The following is an 18,065-nucleotide window of genomic DNA, read 5'->3' as shown; positions in this document are numbered from 1 at the left end:
GGGCCATATTTTGGTTGTCTGTTCTTCAATTTGCATTTGAAAGTCAGTATCCCACAATTTCATTGGAGTGGGTGGAATTGCATAATTATGTATGCAATTTTATATTAATCACCATACAGATTTGTACCTATTTTCATGGGCCTTTGTCCAGATTTTTGATGTTTCCAGGTTGAGAGGTATGATATAAATATATATATATACATATATATATATATATATATATATATATATATATATATATATATATGTGTGTGTGTGTGTGTGTGTGTGTGTGTGTGTGTGTGTGTGTGTGTGTGTGTGTGTGTGTGTGTGTGTGTATGGATTCACTAGGCAATCTCAAAATACTGAAATGTCGAATTTCAGTATTTCAAGACTGAATAGTGGAAACCCACATACCTGAAAACACAAAACCGCGAATAGCACAATCGCAACCATTCACACACACACACACACACACACACACACACACACACACACACACACACACACACACAAACCAGCACATAAGCACACACACACACATACACCTACCTAACTACACTAAAACAAACATAACAACACACACAAGCACAACATAACACACAAACACACCTACCCTACCTATAAGCAGGGGGGCACCCCCCACACCCCCCTACTTATATATTCTAACTCCGAGGTCGCACTAAACACACAAACACACAAAAAAACACCACTATGCACACTCACACACACTAAAATCCCTACCCAAAACCCTTACACAAACACCGCTTACCTGAAACCCCAGATAAATCCACAAACCGCACCACACATCACGAACGTGACACCACAATAGCGTATTCGACATTTCTGCATTCGACATAGTGCAGTTTTGCATAACTGCACTTTCCACTATTCAGTCTAAACGTACTGAAATTCGACATTTCAGTATGTCGAGATTGTCTAGTGAATCTGTATATATATATATATATATATATATATATATATATATATATATATATATATATATATATATACATACAGATAGATAGATAGACTTTCTCTGAGTTGGTGCATTCTGAAAGGGAAGCATTACATGCAGTGATTGGAAGTGTGGCCCAGCCCACATCAGCCAATGCAACAGGGAAAAATGGCTTGTGTATATGATTCCCCTTTCAGTGAGCAGATGTGTATATGGGAAACCAACAGTGAATATATGAGACTCAAGAAAATGATGCCCAACTTCATATAGTAAATACCATTTGCTTTATCCTTGTTGACTCTTACAAATACTTACATGCTCTGTTTTGTCTATCCTTAATCTTTATTCCTATTTACATACCTACTTACAGTGTTCTTAACCTGCCCCTTGCATGCACATTCACTAACCTTATCCCTTGTCTATCTAGATAACTTCCACAACACAGATGTCTTGCAAAAATCTGTCATCAGCTGCATTACCTTAGTTTATTTTAGCTTTCCTTAGTTGTTTAGATTTCATAGAATAGTAATTAATTTTGTTGTTGCATATGTGCTTTCAATCAACTATAGAATACAGAAGATTAATTTGTTTCATCCACAAATCAACATGCCTTTCACTTTTCATTTTCGGCATTCTGTCCCATCGAGGCTCATAGATGTGGTCAAGGCTCCAAATCCTTACTCCTTCCTACTCCTCACATAGTTTAATTTTACAAACATATTTATATAAAAACATTGTTATATGTATGCATAATAGCGCACATAAATCTTTCAGTGTGAATAGTCACAAAATATAACATTTATTTTTCACAGCTACAAGTATATGTTTTCTTATTACTTTGCTATATAGCTATAGTTGCAATTTAAGAATAATGGAAATTACTTCAATAAACAGTGTGTGCAATAATCATGCAGGACTTTGGAAGAAGTCTGTCATTCACTTATGCTATAAAGCATCATTTACCCATTAATGCATTTAATAGCATGCTTGCCTCCGCGCCCTTATAATGAGTTACAAAGATCATGGATATTGCATTATAATTCCAGCATGTTACTTGTTATCCTCGCCCGTTTCTCATCAAGTTTCATTTTAAGTCATCATATTTAATTACCTCAGTTCAGTAAAAGAAAGTACAAAAAAAAGAAAATAAAAACAAAAATTTGATATATTAAATAAAAATAACAATAAAATGTGTGCCACAGAACAAAAGAATAAAGTTTGCTCAAATATTTCTACTAAAGAAATTTGTGGTAGAACAGTTAGAGCATTTTATCAATTTGATTTGTAAGGATTTAACCACAGTCTGAAACTGCTAGTTAATTATAAATGATATCTACAAATATCTATAAATGAATTTGATAAATTAGAAAGGCTGAGGTATCTTTGGAAATGAAAATGTAGTCTGGGTAATGTAAATATAACCAGTGATGAATTCTTCCAGTCATGACTGGTTGTCTCCAGTAGTCCATTTCAAAATGACATAAAATAATATTTAATCAGTGAAGACATAGTATCAATTATGATGACACTGGATTTGGAAATAAAATCAGAGTTGATATTTTAGGGAAAAAGTGACCTAACAGAACTCTGAATTCATCATCTTGCTATAAATAATAAAGTTGCTAACTATTTTATTCCAGATTTTAAATAATTACTTCATCTTTCAATGTTATCTGCTGCCTCCAAGATCTCCCAAGAATGTCTCTGATTACATGCTTGTTTTGGATTTCTTTGCCCTAAGTACATAACTTACATCTTTGAACTACATCCAAACTAGCTCTTGACTGAGTCATAAGTGTCTTGATGACCATCTCTTTGTTACTCTGGAGCTCTATAGCCCTCCCAAGGATTAAGCTGGAGTTCATACTTACGATATTTCGACATTTTAAAACAGTTTCATCAAATGCCATGTTTTAATTTTGAGAGAACACATCACAGCAGCAAAAGCAGGCTGCCACTGCCCATAATTGAATCTGACAGTGAAAAACTGGAATGTAGTTGGCATGTAAAATATGAAATGCTATGATGTTTTGTCACATGTTGATGGTAAATGGAGCTCAGACTCTTATGGTTTCTGTGCATCGCTATATGTATTGCTGCCAGTCTCCTTTTAAGATGCTAAGCTTATTATGTTACTGCATATATACTGGACATTGCATCATGCAAGAATGCTAATTATAACTACATAAGTAACTATATAGGTATAGCAGGCAATGCACCTTCTACAGGGCCCAGCAGCATTATACTGGAAGTTATAAACACAAGTATGAGGCTGCATGCATCTTCAGAACTTGTTAACATGAAGCCCCCTTTAAAAACAGATTTGTTCTCAGCTCATGTGAGTCTGCCTGGCCCATATAAAATGATGTTCCCGACCTGGTCTTACAGATTTTGCCTTCACGGAATTTAGTGTTCATAATTAGCAACATCTAAGAATATATCAAAGCATGCCTCTGTTTCATGTGATGTCATTTAGATCATAGGCCAGGAAAGATGGATTAATACAATGCTATAACTAATGTTGGTGTTGATAAGGAAGAAGACCTTCTGTTGTTTGCTCATATGCCTAGAATCTTTGATGCTATTTCTTATACTCTGAAGAAAAAAATATACCGCAGTCCTTGAAGGGTTAACATTGCTTCCTCATAGCACTTTAATCACCATTTCAGTTCATGAATGAAATCTGCACATCCTCCCTATGTCCTCATGTGTTTTGAGAATGTTGCTGTCATTTCTTCTCACATTCTTAGACATGTAAAGGAGAATGAAGAGCTGTAAGATGAATCCGTGGTCCTGCAAACTGCCTGCATGTATGTATGCTATGTATGAGTGACGGTGTGTGCATCTGGTGATGAGCTGTTGCCTTATCCTTACAAAATGTCAGTATGCTGCATCCAGTAATGCGCTAGCCACTTGACAGTGTAAAATATAGCTCTACACGATTTGGCTGTGTTAACTAATGTTGCAAAATGGACCTGGGTATTTGCTGGTCATAAGTGGATTAAGGACCTGGCCTACTCCAACCTATGCCACAGAGCCATGCTAATGATGGGAGGTGTGTAGGTGCCCCTACTGGCCAGTGTGTTCCCACCTTAAAACCCAGCAGTCCTGGGCCAATAACCTACTGGCTGGCTAGTTTTCAGTTACCCAGCTTAGATTACCCTGGATAGCTCTATTGAGAGAAAGCATGACATAAAACCAATCAACCTGCCAAACATGAACTAAGAACTGCTACATTCAATACAGGTTCACTGACAGGATGCAGCTTGGAACTGGATGACATGATGATACGGAGGAGGCTGAACATCCTATGTAACCAGGGGAGAAGAAGGAAGGGCAGTGCAGCAAAGCTACTTGGCTTGGGATTCAGAGTCTACTACTCAGGAGGAGGACAGGCTAGAAATTGTGCTGGAATTGTGGTGAAGGAAATTATGGCAGTGCAGAATGTCATCAGAATAAGTGAGAGACTCATGACAAATAGACTCCAACATAATGATAGGACAGTATTCATAATCTCAGCCTATGCTCCACAGCAGGGTTGTGACAGTGAGGAAAAGAGTGCATTTAGACATCAGTTGCAGGACCTACTACATAACACAGGACAACATGGTTTGGTATTGATAATGGGTGACCTGAATGCACATATCAGGACAGACAGAACAGGATATGAGGACTGCCTGGGTCAACATGGGTGGGGCAACAAGAATAAGGAAGTAGAGGCCATTCTAGACTTTTGTCAGGCAATCGCTTGATGCTGGCCAACATATGGTTCAACAAGGGAGACAGTCAGAAGATCACATACAAGAGTGCCCAACATGCAGCTCAGGTAGACTTCCTCCTAGTAAAGAAATGACACTGGGGTAGAATCAGTGATTGCAAAGTCATCCTCAGTGAAACAGTCGGCCCACAGCATAAACCATTGGTTGCCACAGTCAGCTGCAACAGTGGTCAGAGAAGCTCTAAGGTCAATATAGACCTGTCTGGAGACCTGGAAGTTGATTGGACAGAAAGCATAACAGTTCAAGGAATTACTCAGGGCTCTAGAACTCAAGAAGAAGAGGAAATAGGGAGAGTTGAAGAAGAATGTCATCTCCTCAAAACAGCATGTGTGAGGACTACAGAACAGAAATGCAGTCAAGTCATGCATGGAAATTAGGCTCATAAGGAAAGCTGTTGGTGTAAATCAGAAGTCCGGGAAGTCATCAAAACAAAGAAGGAGAGCAGAAAAAACTGGGAGATAGAAAATATGGACCAGACTAGGAAGGAATACTAGTTGGCTAACTAATATGCTAAGAAAGGAGTTGCAATAGCAAAGAACAAGGTATCAGAGGCACTCTTATAGCTTCTGGAAATCGACTCAGTAGATAGCAGAAAGAAACTATATCAGGTTGTAAGGCTAAGACAAAAAGATGAAGAAGATAGTCAGACACCCTTCATAAGGGATGCCAGCAACAACCTGCTCACCAGTCCACAGCACATCAAAGGCAGATGGAAGAATTATTTCTAGCAGCTTCTGAATGAAGATAATCCCACAAAAGCTGTACTGCTCCAGGCAAAGCCTACAATGAGAGAAGAAGGAGAGCCCATCATAGAAGAAGTAAGAACAGCAGTAAGGAAAATGAAATCAGGGAAAGCAACATGCTCAGATGAGGTCACAGCAGAATAATGGGTGAGATATGGAGGAAATGGTTCCTGAGGCTACTTGTAGTAGTGTAGAGAGAAAGGTGTATCCCGGATGATTGAAGAATAAGCATACTAGTGCCAGTGTTCAAGAACAAAGGGGACATTCACAACTGTGGGCAGTACAGAGTTGTGAAACTGTCACACTGCATGAATGTTCTGGATAGGGTGATCGATAAACAAATATTGAAAGTAAGATGGGAAATGAAAAGTTCAGATTCAGACCAGGATACAATACAACTGATCCACTGTTTGCAGTGAGACAGATAGTTGAAAAGAAGCTAGAGATAAGGAAACAGTCCAACTAGGCATTCCTAGACTTAGAGAAAGCATATGACAAGATCTCAAGAAAGCTGATTTTGACAGTCTTATGGTGGTTCGAAGTCCCAGAAACAATGGTAGAATTAATGGAAGCTATGCACAAGTACCCAATGGCTCAAGTACAAACAGCGCTTTGTCTCACAGAGGGGTACCAAGTGGGAGAGGGTGTGCATCAGGGTTTAGCTCGAAGTCCACTGCTGTTCATACTGGTGATGGACTACATTAGCAAACAGGTTCGATTTATTTTATTTTACATTTGTTTACCAGGAAAGTTCGACTGGACACATGTTCTTTTTCAGCGGAGGCCCGGAGAGAAAAGCTCCACATTGAACAGACAGTAATAACTAGTTCAGTAGTATACATAGTGCAAGAAGTAAAATACTAGCTCAGACTAAGTTAGATAATACAAGATAAGTTTTAGACAATCGCTAGGTAATCACAAAATTAAACAGATGAGTATAAAAGACATTACACCATCATATGTTCTTGTGTAAATAGAGAAACCAAATGACATTCCACTATTTCAAATATTTTCATATTGCAATGTGAAGTCAAAATATTTCCTCAACCCAGCAGTGTAATAGTACTGAGAAATGTTAGTATGCAATGCGGTATGGGTAATTAGAATAGACAGAGGGAGGAGATGTAGTCAGAATTTCCTGTGGAATATACAGAGGTAGTTGTTGTAGTTTGTAAGTGAAGCAAGGTAGTAGCAAGGTCAGAGAGAGATGTCATATCAGGAGTAGAACAAGGACACAGACATTTGCTGAATAAGTTTTTTTTAGTGTTTTAAACTGGGCTAGTGATGTAATGGTTGTAATATTTTGTGGTAGCTCCTTCCAGATTTTTCCTATATAATTTGAGAAGAGGGAATCTCCTGCTTGATTTTTGGATGCATTGAATTTTATGTGGTGTTTGTTAGTGAAGCATAAGGTTTTGTTAGTGGTATATGGTTGAAGTAGTATTTGCAGGGCAGGTGTTTTCTCAGGTTCATTGAAGATTTTATGGGCCATGGTTAATTGGTTGTAGTGAAGAAGGTGGGAGAGCTCAAGCCAGGTAAGTTGCTTAAATGTTATGCAATGGTGAGTTCTAGGAGAAAATTTGTAACATATCTAACAATTTTGTTATAACAGGATTCAAGTTTTGCTAGCTCAGATTTTTTTAGATTTGTGAGTATGGGAGCTGTGTACAGTAGTATAGAGATTAAGTGAGTTTTGGCAGTGCCAATCTTAGCATTTTTAGTGAAGCAGTCTTTATTCCTATACAATGTTCCAAGTTTTTTATATACTTTCTTTACAGTTTGGGAAATGTGAATACCAAATTTAAGTTTACAATCAATTTCAACTCCTAAAAATTTGGTGTGAGGAGATGGAGATATGATGCTGTTATTTAGTGATGCAGTGTTGAAAGTGTTAGTGGGTGAGGCTGATTTATTGGGATGGAAGATCATAACTTTGTTTTTTTTTTTGGGGGGGGGGTTAATATTAGTTGAGTGTTTGTCAGCCAGGACTCAACTGTTAAAAAGGATTCTTGTGTTAGATTTTGAAGTTCTTGAAGAGAGGAAGCAGACATATCACTGTTGAGTCGTCTGCATATTGAATGACAGAGCCTTGTGGGGTTCACATGTGGAGATTATTTGTAAATATTGAGAATAGTAGTGGGCCTATGATAGAGGTTTGGGGACCCCCTAGGGTCACTGGCAGTAGGGGTGAGAAAGTATGTTGCCAAGAAACTGCTTGCTGGCATCCAGTAAGGTAATCCTGGAACCAGGCAAGTGTAGAATTACAAAAGTTTAGTTTGGAGAGGACATTTAAAAGTTTAGTATGAGAAACCATATCAAAGACTTTTGATAGGTCAAGGAAGATGGATAATACATAATTATTGTTGTTCCTGTGATAGTTTACAGTGTTGGTAAATGACCTTAGAGTGGTTTATGTGATATGACATGATTGAAAGCCGTGACGAGTGTTTATTCATATGCAGATAATCAGTAACATGCATGTGAATGACCCTCTCTAGTATTTTAGACAGTGGTGATAATATTGTGACTGGGCAGTCGTTAGTCAAATCTGTTGAAGAATCACCTTTGTGGAGAGGTAGAAAGTGACAGGTTTTCCAAATGGGAGGGACTTGTTGTTCAGCTATGGATCTGTTGATAAGAATTGATATAGGATAAGCTATTCCATCTGGTGTCAGTTTTAGGAACTCAGCAGGTAAGTTGTCTGCAGCTAATGAAGTGGATTTTAGCTTTTCAACAGTTGTTTGATTGTGTCAGTGGCTACAGTTTGCAGGGAGAATGTTGATTTAATATTGGGAGAGGCAGTGGTAGTTTTGATAGGTGAAGGGGATTGATACTTTTATAGTGCTATGATGGTTTCAGTAAAGTATTTATTAAATTGTGTAGCAATATTGTCTGACTTATTCGTAGTGGTGTGGGGTAGGGTGTACTGATTTTGCCTGGTAGAAGTATATTGTTTATTGCTGACCAGAATTTTTGCAGAATATTACGGTGCTCTGACTGGATTTCTGAGTAGAAATTTCTTTTGTCTTGTTTAATTTGCCTCTTTGTTTGTTTCTAAGTTGTCTTGTAGAGTGGGTTGGTGCCTTGTTTTATTACAAGTTATAGTCAAAAAACACACCAAATGCTCCCCAAAGGCAACAAGGAATTCTCCTCAGATGAAGCAAACAAACAATCTAGAAGCACTGCTGTAGCTGCAAATTCTTTATTTTCACTTTGTCATCTGGTACCTCTGCTCCATAAGCCTTCTAAGGAATGAACTTGATACTAAATAATCAGCCTTTTTATACTCCGTAAATGAATGTGTTAACTATTTAATTACATTCAATTAATCCTACATTTAAATTCATATATAATTTTACCAACCAAATTTAAATGCATCATTAATGGGTTTTGAATGCAACATTGTGGAGTGTATTTTTGAAGTGTGATATAATTAAAATAATGAATCAATGTTATGAAAATTTAATATTTATTATAAGAAAGTAATAATTTATAAAGGAAAGAAAAAATGTTGAATGTATTATGTAGGAAGAATGTATTTGATATGTTATGGATAGATTTAGTGGTTGTTAATGTGTGTTGGTGCTTATTGTGGGGATACATCTTTAAATTTGGTTGGTAAAATTATATATGAATTTAAATGTAGGATTAATTGAATGTAATTAAATATTTAACACATTCATTTAGGGAGTATGGTGGCCACGGTGGTGCAGCAATTAGCGTTGTCGCCTCACAGCAAGAGGTTCCCTGGTTCGATCCTCAGCTGGGGTGCCTTCTGTGCAGAGTCTGCATGTCCTCCCTGTGGTTGCGTGGATTTCCTCCGGGTGCTCTGGTTTCCTCCCACATCCCAAAGACATGCTGTAGGTGGATTGGACACTCTAAATTGGCCCTAGGTGTGAGTGTGTGTGTGTGCCTTCTGTGGAAGATTGGGTGCCGGGCTGGCAACTCGACACTGTAAAACCTCACTGCCAATTATGAGCAGACATGTGATCCGCTGTGGTGACCCCTAACCGGGAAAAGCCGAAAGAAGAAGAAGAATTAATTTAGGGAGTATAAAACGGCTGCTTATTTTGTATCAAGTTCATTCCTTAGAAGGCTTATGGAGCAGAGGTACCAGATGACAAAGTGAAAATCAAGAATTTGCAGCTACAGCAGTGTTTCTAGATTGTTTGCTTGCTTTATTACAAGTTACCCAGACATTGTCTCTAGATTTAAATAGCGAGTGTGTTTCTTTTGTTATCCATGGGGCATACTTAGATTTAGCATGTATATATCTGTTGGGGGTCTGAGAGTTTAGGATGGATAGGAAGGTGGAGTTGAAGTAGTCAATAACTTCCTGTAGCAGTAGCAGTTTCAATGGTGTCCAGTTACAATGTCTGAGTATATCTATAAGATTGTCGGGGTTCAGATGTTTTCCATTTCTTATTTGTTTAAATGTGGCTTGTTTAGATGGGTTAGTTCATTTCCTAATTAAATAAGTTGGGAAGTGAACACTGAAACTATCTGGTAGACAGCCAGTGTGGGAATAGAGGGCTGGCCTATTTGTTAATATCCAATCTAGAGTGGAGTGTTTGTTGGATGGCTTATTAAGCCTAGTGGGTGACTGGATGAGTTGAGTGAAGTCGGTCAGGTTGATGCAATTTGTGGGGTTTGGGGGGCTGCAGTCTAACCAGCCTACATTGAAATCACCCATAATGATTGTTTCCTGAGATAATGTTTTACTGCTCCAGTGTAACACATTTTCTAGTGTTTGGATATTATCCCTGGTGGCATATAGATACTTATTATGTATATATGTTTCTTGGAGTTAATGTTTAGTTTGGCAAATATTAATTCAGCATTTTTAAGGTTCAGAGTTTTTTTATCTAATGTTTCTACAGAGAGGTGTTTTTTAAAGTGTAGGGCAACACCTCTTCCTCTTTTACTTATTCTATCCATACGTATGATATTATATCCTGGTGGTAGTATTTCATTGCTGATGGTGGTAGGTTTTAGCCAGGTTTTGGTGAGAAGTACAATATCAGGGGAGTAAAGGGAGACGCTAGCATGCAGCTCATGGATTTTATTGCTGACACTTCTTATATTAATATTTAATAGTAGAATATCAGATCTGTCACTAGGAGGGATGATTGTTGCTTGAGTACTTTTCATTTGTATGTTGAGTACGGTTCACAGGTTGGGTCAGAGTTTGGCTGTGTGTAGCTACTAAGAGTTAGTTTGGACACTATGTTGACTAAAGTTTTCAAGAATTTGACTATGTGTTTATCATATTTCTGGGAGATGCTAGGTATGTTCGGATGAGGAAGAAGGAAAAGTTGTGTATGGTATATGGTTGAGTTATTGAAGATGGAGCTACATATGGGGATGTTTACTGGCTTCGGTGTTAGGGGGTAGCTATTACAGGTGGAATGGGAATGGGAAGGTTCATTTAGCATGGAATGGTAAGAGGTGTTATATGCTGCTAATATTAAAAGAATCAGAGTGGTTGTCAGTAAGTGCAGCTGGGTCATGAACTTTATAGAGGGTTAAAAGATTGTGGCTTTATTTGTTATTGGAGGTATTTTAATGAGAGACATTTTAGCTAAATTGGTTTAGGTGAGGGTGTGTTGACTATAGTTGTAATTGGAGTGGGAGGGGTTAGAAGATTAGTTCTGAGATGTAGTGTTTTGATTGGATGGTCTCTCAAGTGGGTGTGCCAAGAGATGGGACAGATCAACAAAGTTGCTGCATGCAGATGATGTGGTGTTATAGGCAGACTCTGGGTAAGAACTTCAGCAAAGTGTGGGAATGAAATGCAAAATTGAAGGCACATGAAATGAAGCTGAGTACAGATAAGACAGTTGTAATGGTGGCAAATGGTGGAAATCAGAAGAAGCTGAGAATTGAGATAGAAGTGAAAATAGTAGAACAGGTTAAAAGTTTCAAGCAACTGGGAGGTGTGGTTGAGAAGAAGGGAAGTCTGAATGAGAAGGTCAAACCTAGAATCAGAGGGGCTACAGCCAACTAGCACAGAGTATCAGTTGTAACATATGACAGAAGAATGGCAAAGAAGCTGAAAAGAAGGTGTACGAAATGGTGGTGTGACAAGTATTACTGTGTGGTACAGAATCCTGGGCAGTTAAGGCAGAGCAGTTTAAGAAGCTAGAGGTGATGGAGATGACATGCCTGAGATGGGTGCTAGGATGCACACTGTGGAACAGACTAAGAAATGAGGACATAAGAGGCTGAAGTAGCTCCAGTTACATAAAAGGTCTAAGAGAACAGATTGCGGGGGTTTGGGCACATGTGCAGAAAAGTAGAAGACAGTCTGGTGAAGAAGATTTGTGACAGAGATGATGCCAACAGGAAACAAGGGTGTCCATTAAGGAAGTGGATGAACTGTGTGAGAGAAGACCTGCAACAGTCAGACATGAGTGTTGAAGAAGGTAGGAAAGTGGTGTTTAAAGAGGTGGTGACAGTTGACACCCTGACCCCACATGAAATGTGAACAAGGGAGTTGATGATGATGATGATGGTGGTCTGGCATCCAGTAAGGTCCAGGATAGGTTCTCCCTTCCCTGTTAACCTGAAATGGCTTAAGCAGGAAACCAGAGAATGTATGAATGAATAAACAAAAACCTTTATTGGCATGCAGACCAACAGGAAATTGATTGTAGTTGAAAGAAACATGCCAGTTGCTCAGCTTAAATGATTTTCATTTGTGTGAAATAAATTGGAGTATTTAGTCTCTTGACTGATATGTCAGTATGAATCAAACTTGAAACTGTCCCTGATTTTTCCTCATGTTTTTGATCTGTGCTTTCATAACACCTGTGGTTTTCTGATAAGCCATCTGAGTACTGGTGTTACTAAATGGGGGTGGCTGTGGATGAAAGCAATTTACCCTCTTGTTTGCTCATTTTAAAGTCTGACATTTTAGTACTAGTTTAAATTTGTAACAAAATGCATTGGTACATTTATTTTCTGGTGACAGTGGGAAATAATGTTGAAATTGGCCCAATTTTACAGAATATATTGTTTTTTGGGGGGGTCATTAAATTTGTGTTCTTCTAGCAAATAACTTAGGACTGCAGGTACTGAATAAGGTGGGTGACTGTATACTTACCTTCTTGCCATTTGTTAATTTAAAATCTGGTTTTAAATGACTTGTGAGCATTTATATGAAATAAGTTGGAATGTTTATTATATGCCTACTGATGATGTAAAAACAAATTTGAAACTGTTTTTCATTTCACAGAATGTCCCTGACATTGCCTAATATTTTTGGTTTGGCAAGTCAATATAGTGTTGTTAATAAATAAGGGGGGGGGTGGCTGTGCATGAAACAACTCGCTATCTTGTTTGTTTCTTTTAAAGTGTGTTTTATAGGTCTAGTGTGAATTTGCATGAAATACCTTTTAATGCATATTCTGTGCAACTGCTTATATGAAATGCAATTAAAAATGCCCCTGATTTCATAGAATATCCTGGACTTTATTTCAAGTTTTCAGTATGTGACTCATAAAATGTGTGCTTTTCTAGCAAATTATTAAGGATTACAATTTCTAAGTAAAGGGTGGCTACAGATGAGCGCTTGTGTGAAACAAAGAGAAACTGTCTTAGATTTCACAGACTGCCCAAGACTTTGCCTCATTTATATGGTCTGTTCCTCATACAGTTTGTGCGCATTGTGGAAAATTATTGAGGACTGCCGTCCCAAACAGATGGGGAAATGGCTACAGTTGAAATCACCTTACTGTCTTGTAGTTTTCTGAGTTTAAAGTCTGGCTTTATAGGATGTGTATGTATTTGTGTGAAATACATTAGAGTATGTATTCTGTGACTACTGCTGGTGTAAAATGTTGAAGTTATCCTTGATCTTTTACAGAACGTCCCTGATATTGCCTCATATTTTTGGTCTGTTCTGGCAAATCGAGTATTGCAGTCATTAAATGATAACAGGCATTTGACTTTTCAGACTTCATATCCAGCAGAAAATGCATGCCAATGCAAAAACTGTTATAACAGAAACTTATAAACAATGAACAATATTTAAAATATGTCCCAGATTTTGAGCCTTTATCCCTTATTATATTTTACATTATTCTTGATTCTTGCACTAAGAGTTTGAGTGGTCAGTGTGGTTTGCAATACTGGTGTGAATTTATGTAAATCAAGTTAGAATACTTTGCACTGACCATTTTTATTACAATCAGACATTTGAGATATAGAGAGGCAAATGTCTGCAACTGATGGGCATAGACATTAGTGGATTATGATGACAGCAGTTCATATGGTCTTACATCTGGAAGGTGAATCCAAATGAACATGAGCATTTATGCATGGGTCAAAAAAGAGGAGCCGTTATTTGAAAGCCACCCAGTGATAGAAGATACATTAGTCTGCCACTGGCTGGACTTCAGCATTATACACTGCCTTTATAAGATTGTTGGCAAATAATGCATTGGGATATTTATTGTCTAGTGGCTAGCTTTATTTAAAGTTAACAGATCTGTATTGTTCAATAAATTAAAAACCATTTATTTCCATCTGGGTAAGGGGCACTGTTTTGAAACTGTCAGATAATTCAGGATTGCTTACTTTTCCCTGACAATTTAACAAACTACATGAACAAAATCATTAATTTCTGTATTCCTACTTGTGAGTCTTTAGTAGTGCTATAAATTATTTTGTAATTTGAGCCTAAAAGTATTAAGCCATTCTAAAGTTTCCACAAGACAATATGATGTATTATAAATCCAAAACAGGATTAAAAGAAATTGCCATAAAGTATCTGCATAGGTGAAAAAAAGCGGAGGTATTATGTACAGAAAACTCTACTGGCGATCAAATATGGCATGTAATCTGATATCACATAATGTACTTTGCTAGAATGAATTTTAAATATTGTATGAATGGATCATTTTAGATACAATTAAGGGTAGTCAATGGAATCTTAATTAATATTTTTGCAATAACTTAATATGAAAATATGTTTTTGTTAGCATGCCCTGCAAATACAGTACTGATCATTTCTTTTTCCAGAGTTTCTTTGCTTTTTGACAAGCCAACTTGCATCATGCGTGCGTGTGTGTGCGTGCATGCATGTGCATGCTTGCGTGTGTGTGAGTCTGTGTGTGGCATGCACAAAATTTTCTGAATCCTTCTCATAACACATGATTTTTGATGCTGTCTATTACAGAGAAAACAATACTATGTGACCAAAATACTACTGGCATCAACTATTTAAAAAAAATAGGACACACATCTTAAATTTCCACTTTTTAGAAGCAAAAATAAAATGACCTTGTGTGATAGAATTTTTCAATACAGTTCATCAATGTGTGATAGAATTTTTCAATACAGTTCATCAATGTCTATAGATTTTTACATACTGTCATTTGACAATGTGCTTATACTTTCCATAATGTTTTAAAACGTGTTTCTGAGTAACATCCCACATTGATACTGGAAGCAGGAACAGTTGTGAGCTATTTTGTATTCAGATTTATGTTAATTAGATGTCCATTTTTTGGTTGGGTTTACCTACTTTTCAAGGGCCTTTGTTCCTATTTTCAGTGTCTGAAGGTTGCAAGGTATGATGCAAGTGGACACTAAGAGACTCAAACTCCAGTCTGTGGAATATATCCACTACTCTTCCCCATCAGGCAGTCAGTCACATTCCTAGGGTTGATTCCCATACCTCTCAACATGTAAGATTTAGGCATCACACTATGATTTTGATCCTCAGATTTAGCCTTGCTCTTCCTAGATTTACTTTGTTCCTCATAAAGCCACACCTGGTAATGGAGAACTAACTTGTATTAAATATAAAAATAAAGTAAGCCAATACAAAGATTCCTAGTCACTTCCAATATAGGATGTAGAATAGGAACAATGTCTGCTGTTGACAATCAGAAAGTGTTCCTCTTTCTGACCCTCTACTATGATTTGTAAGGGTCAGTGATATGATTTTTGATATTCAGAGGTTGAGCGGTATGCTGACTCACTTGTCCCCAAATTTCTGGGTCACTTTTCTTTTTTTAACCAAACCCAAAACAAACAAACAAATAAATACTTTATTCTACTCTCCCCACACATATCTTCAGTATCAATGGTATATATAATCTATACTCCTAGTCATATGAAGTCACTAAGATGCACATAACTCTGTGTTTAGTATTTTCTAAAGAAGTGATGGTAGTAAAATGTACTTGAATACTAACATTACAGTGTCTCATGTACCTCGTGTTTACATTCCTCTCCCTAATCCAGTCCCACAAGTCCTAATTAATTAAAAATTCAGTTTTGCCTTTTCATTTCAAAGTACTATGGGGAATTTGAATGCACTCCGATAAAACACAATGTTGTGAGCTGCAGCATTCATATTTTCTCTCAGAATTGTCTGTGTTCTTCCACAAAGCTGTTGGTGGTTGTTATATTTGCCCCATTTTTATTCACTAGTTCACATCATTTTGTTGAACAGAATCGTGGTTACAATTGTCCCTGATTTTGTAGAAGTTTTGACCTCATATTTTTGGTTTCTTACTCCAGAAATTGTTCATTTTCTGGTAAATCACTGAGGATTAGTCAAGCAATAATGCATCGGATCTCCATACTTGTAGTTCTTTACAAAATGAAGGTCGATGAAAGACATGTCACTCTGTTCACATTCTAATAAGAGTTTTTGTGTGTTTGATTCTTGGGCAAAGAAGCTACACAGGAGGTTGAAATAGGCATACTTTTACTGTAAGATCAAAAAACTGATCATTGGGAACAGTTTGAATTTTCTGTAATATTGTTTGCTTTATCCAGCAGATGGCAGAAGGGACTCACTCTTAAGCATTTGTAGTATGCCAGTTACCACGAATCCTTACGGTAATGCGAGTTTCCCCTCCAGGTTCTTCATAAATAAGTCCTGCAAATAGCAGTCATAAGAAAAGTCAGACTTCTCGAAGTAGCGCATGCCCTTCCATCCCATACCTCTATCTATCTATCTATCTATCTATCTATCTATCTATCTATCTATATATATATATATAGAGAGAGATAGACAGATAGATAGACAGATAGATAAAGATGGTTGTATTGCCATTGTTTTAATTAAAACTGCGATTCCTGTAAAGGTTAAAGAACAAGTGTTATAGGAAGGAAGAATGGAGAAAGAACGAAGACAACCATTTGGGAAAGTGCCTATTAAGTGAACACCTTCCCCCACCAAAGACAAAAAAATGCCACCAAATAAGTGTTTAGTTTGTCCTTTGTATTATACCTTATGGTATAGACGCACACGCGTCGTGCAGAGCAAGGCACAAGCTCTGTTCAGTGCAAAGCACACAGGTGTGTTTGACTGTGGCACGCCGTCCGCAGTAGTACCAGTAGTAATAGCAGCAACAGATTATCTGTTTCAAATGTCTAAGTAACCCCATCAATGCAAAAGAACGATGTTTTTTTTTCCTCTGGTTGTAATGTATACTGGCTTGCAGCGTACCTCCCCAAATTTCTTTGGTCAAGAGTTCGGGCCAAAGCCAAAAATAAATTGGTCAAAATCTCCAAATTATGGACAACTTTAAATGTTCTAATTCACTTCAAAAAGTTAGTAGAAAACCAGGTTTTGCATGAACATGCATTACCTGAACAATATGAAGCTTTAAACTATTATGTTTGGCATTACCGATTAACAATAATCCCCAGGTACCTACCAGAAATTCATATTTTTACGACAGACAGCCAGGGCAAGCATGTGATGCATTGCTCGATCAATGATTTTTTGCAATACCAGGGTGTTGGAGTATGGTTTCTTTTCCACGTTTGCTGACGCATGAATTGGGGCTACCTAATTCGAAATATATAAATCCAACAGAGCGTGCCATCAACTGGAGCAGTTCCCAGTTTATTTCCAAATTACTCGGTATTGTAGATTTTTTGTTGTTAGTGTTATTTCTTATCATAGTTAATTGTTTCAGCAGTAGCACAGCAGTTATGTTTTCCTTACAATACTTGTGTATATATTTTAGGAACATTAGACAATATGTTTTGCCCTAAGGTAACAGCACATCGGATTTTACCATGCTTTCTGAAAAAAAAGTATTGCCTAAATATGTTGCTACAACTCTAAAACGCCTTTCTATTAGACAGAACTTGGGGGAGGAGGGCTTAATAACGAGAAAGGTTTTCACCTAGAAGTGCAAGATAATTCACTACCGGCGTATAAACTACACTTCGCAGACCAAGACATTTATTATAGCTTGCCTACACTCATGACCCTGGGTGCAACAGGACTACCAGAACCCTTTTAAATGTTCTTTCAATCTGCTGAGGCTAACTATTGACAAATACCTCGAAGGGTGAATAGGTATCACGTCTCAACAATGTCCAGTAGGTGTGGTTTACATTATCCACTCAGAACTTTTGCTTGTTTGCAACGTGCTGGGTCCAGCTCCCGGTGATGGACAGAAGACACGTGTCTGCACAATGGGACACACGACTGACCTGTGGCAGCTCAACCAACTTTTATCTAAGTAAAAGAGCAGTTTCCAGATCGCCCACAAGCAGCTGTAATTCTAAACCTTAGGTTATTAAAGTACAATGCATTTACTCACATATGTCTCCAGTGGCACAGCCCGT

This window comes from Protopterus annectens, chromosome 11.part0 (assembly GCF_019279795.1).
Source record: "Protopterus annectens isolate FY-2018-M chromosome 11.part0, PAN1.0, whole genome shotgun sequence".
Classification (NCBI taxonomy): domain Eukaryota; kingdom Metazoa; phylum Chordata; order Ceratodontiformes; family Protopteridae; genus Protopterus; species Protopterus annectens.
Note: the sequence above shows the minus strand (reverse complement) of the source record.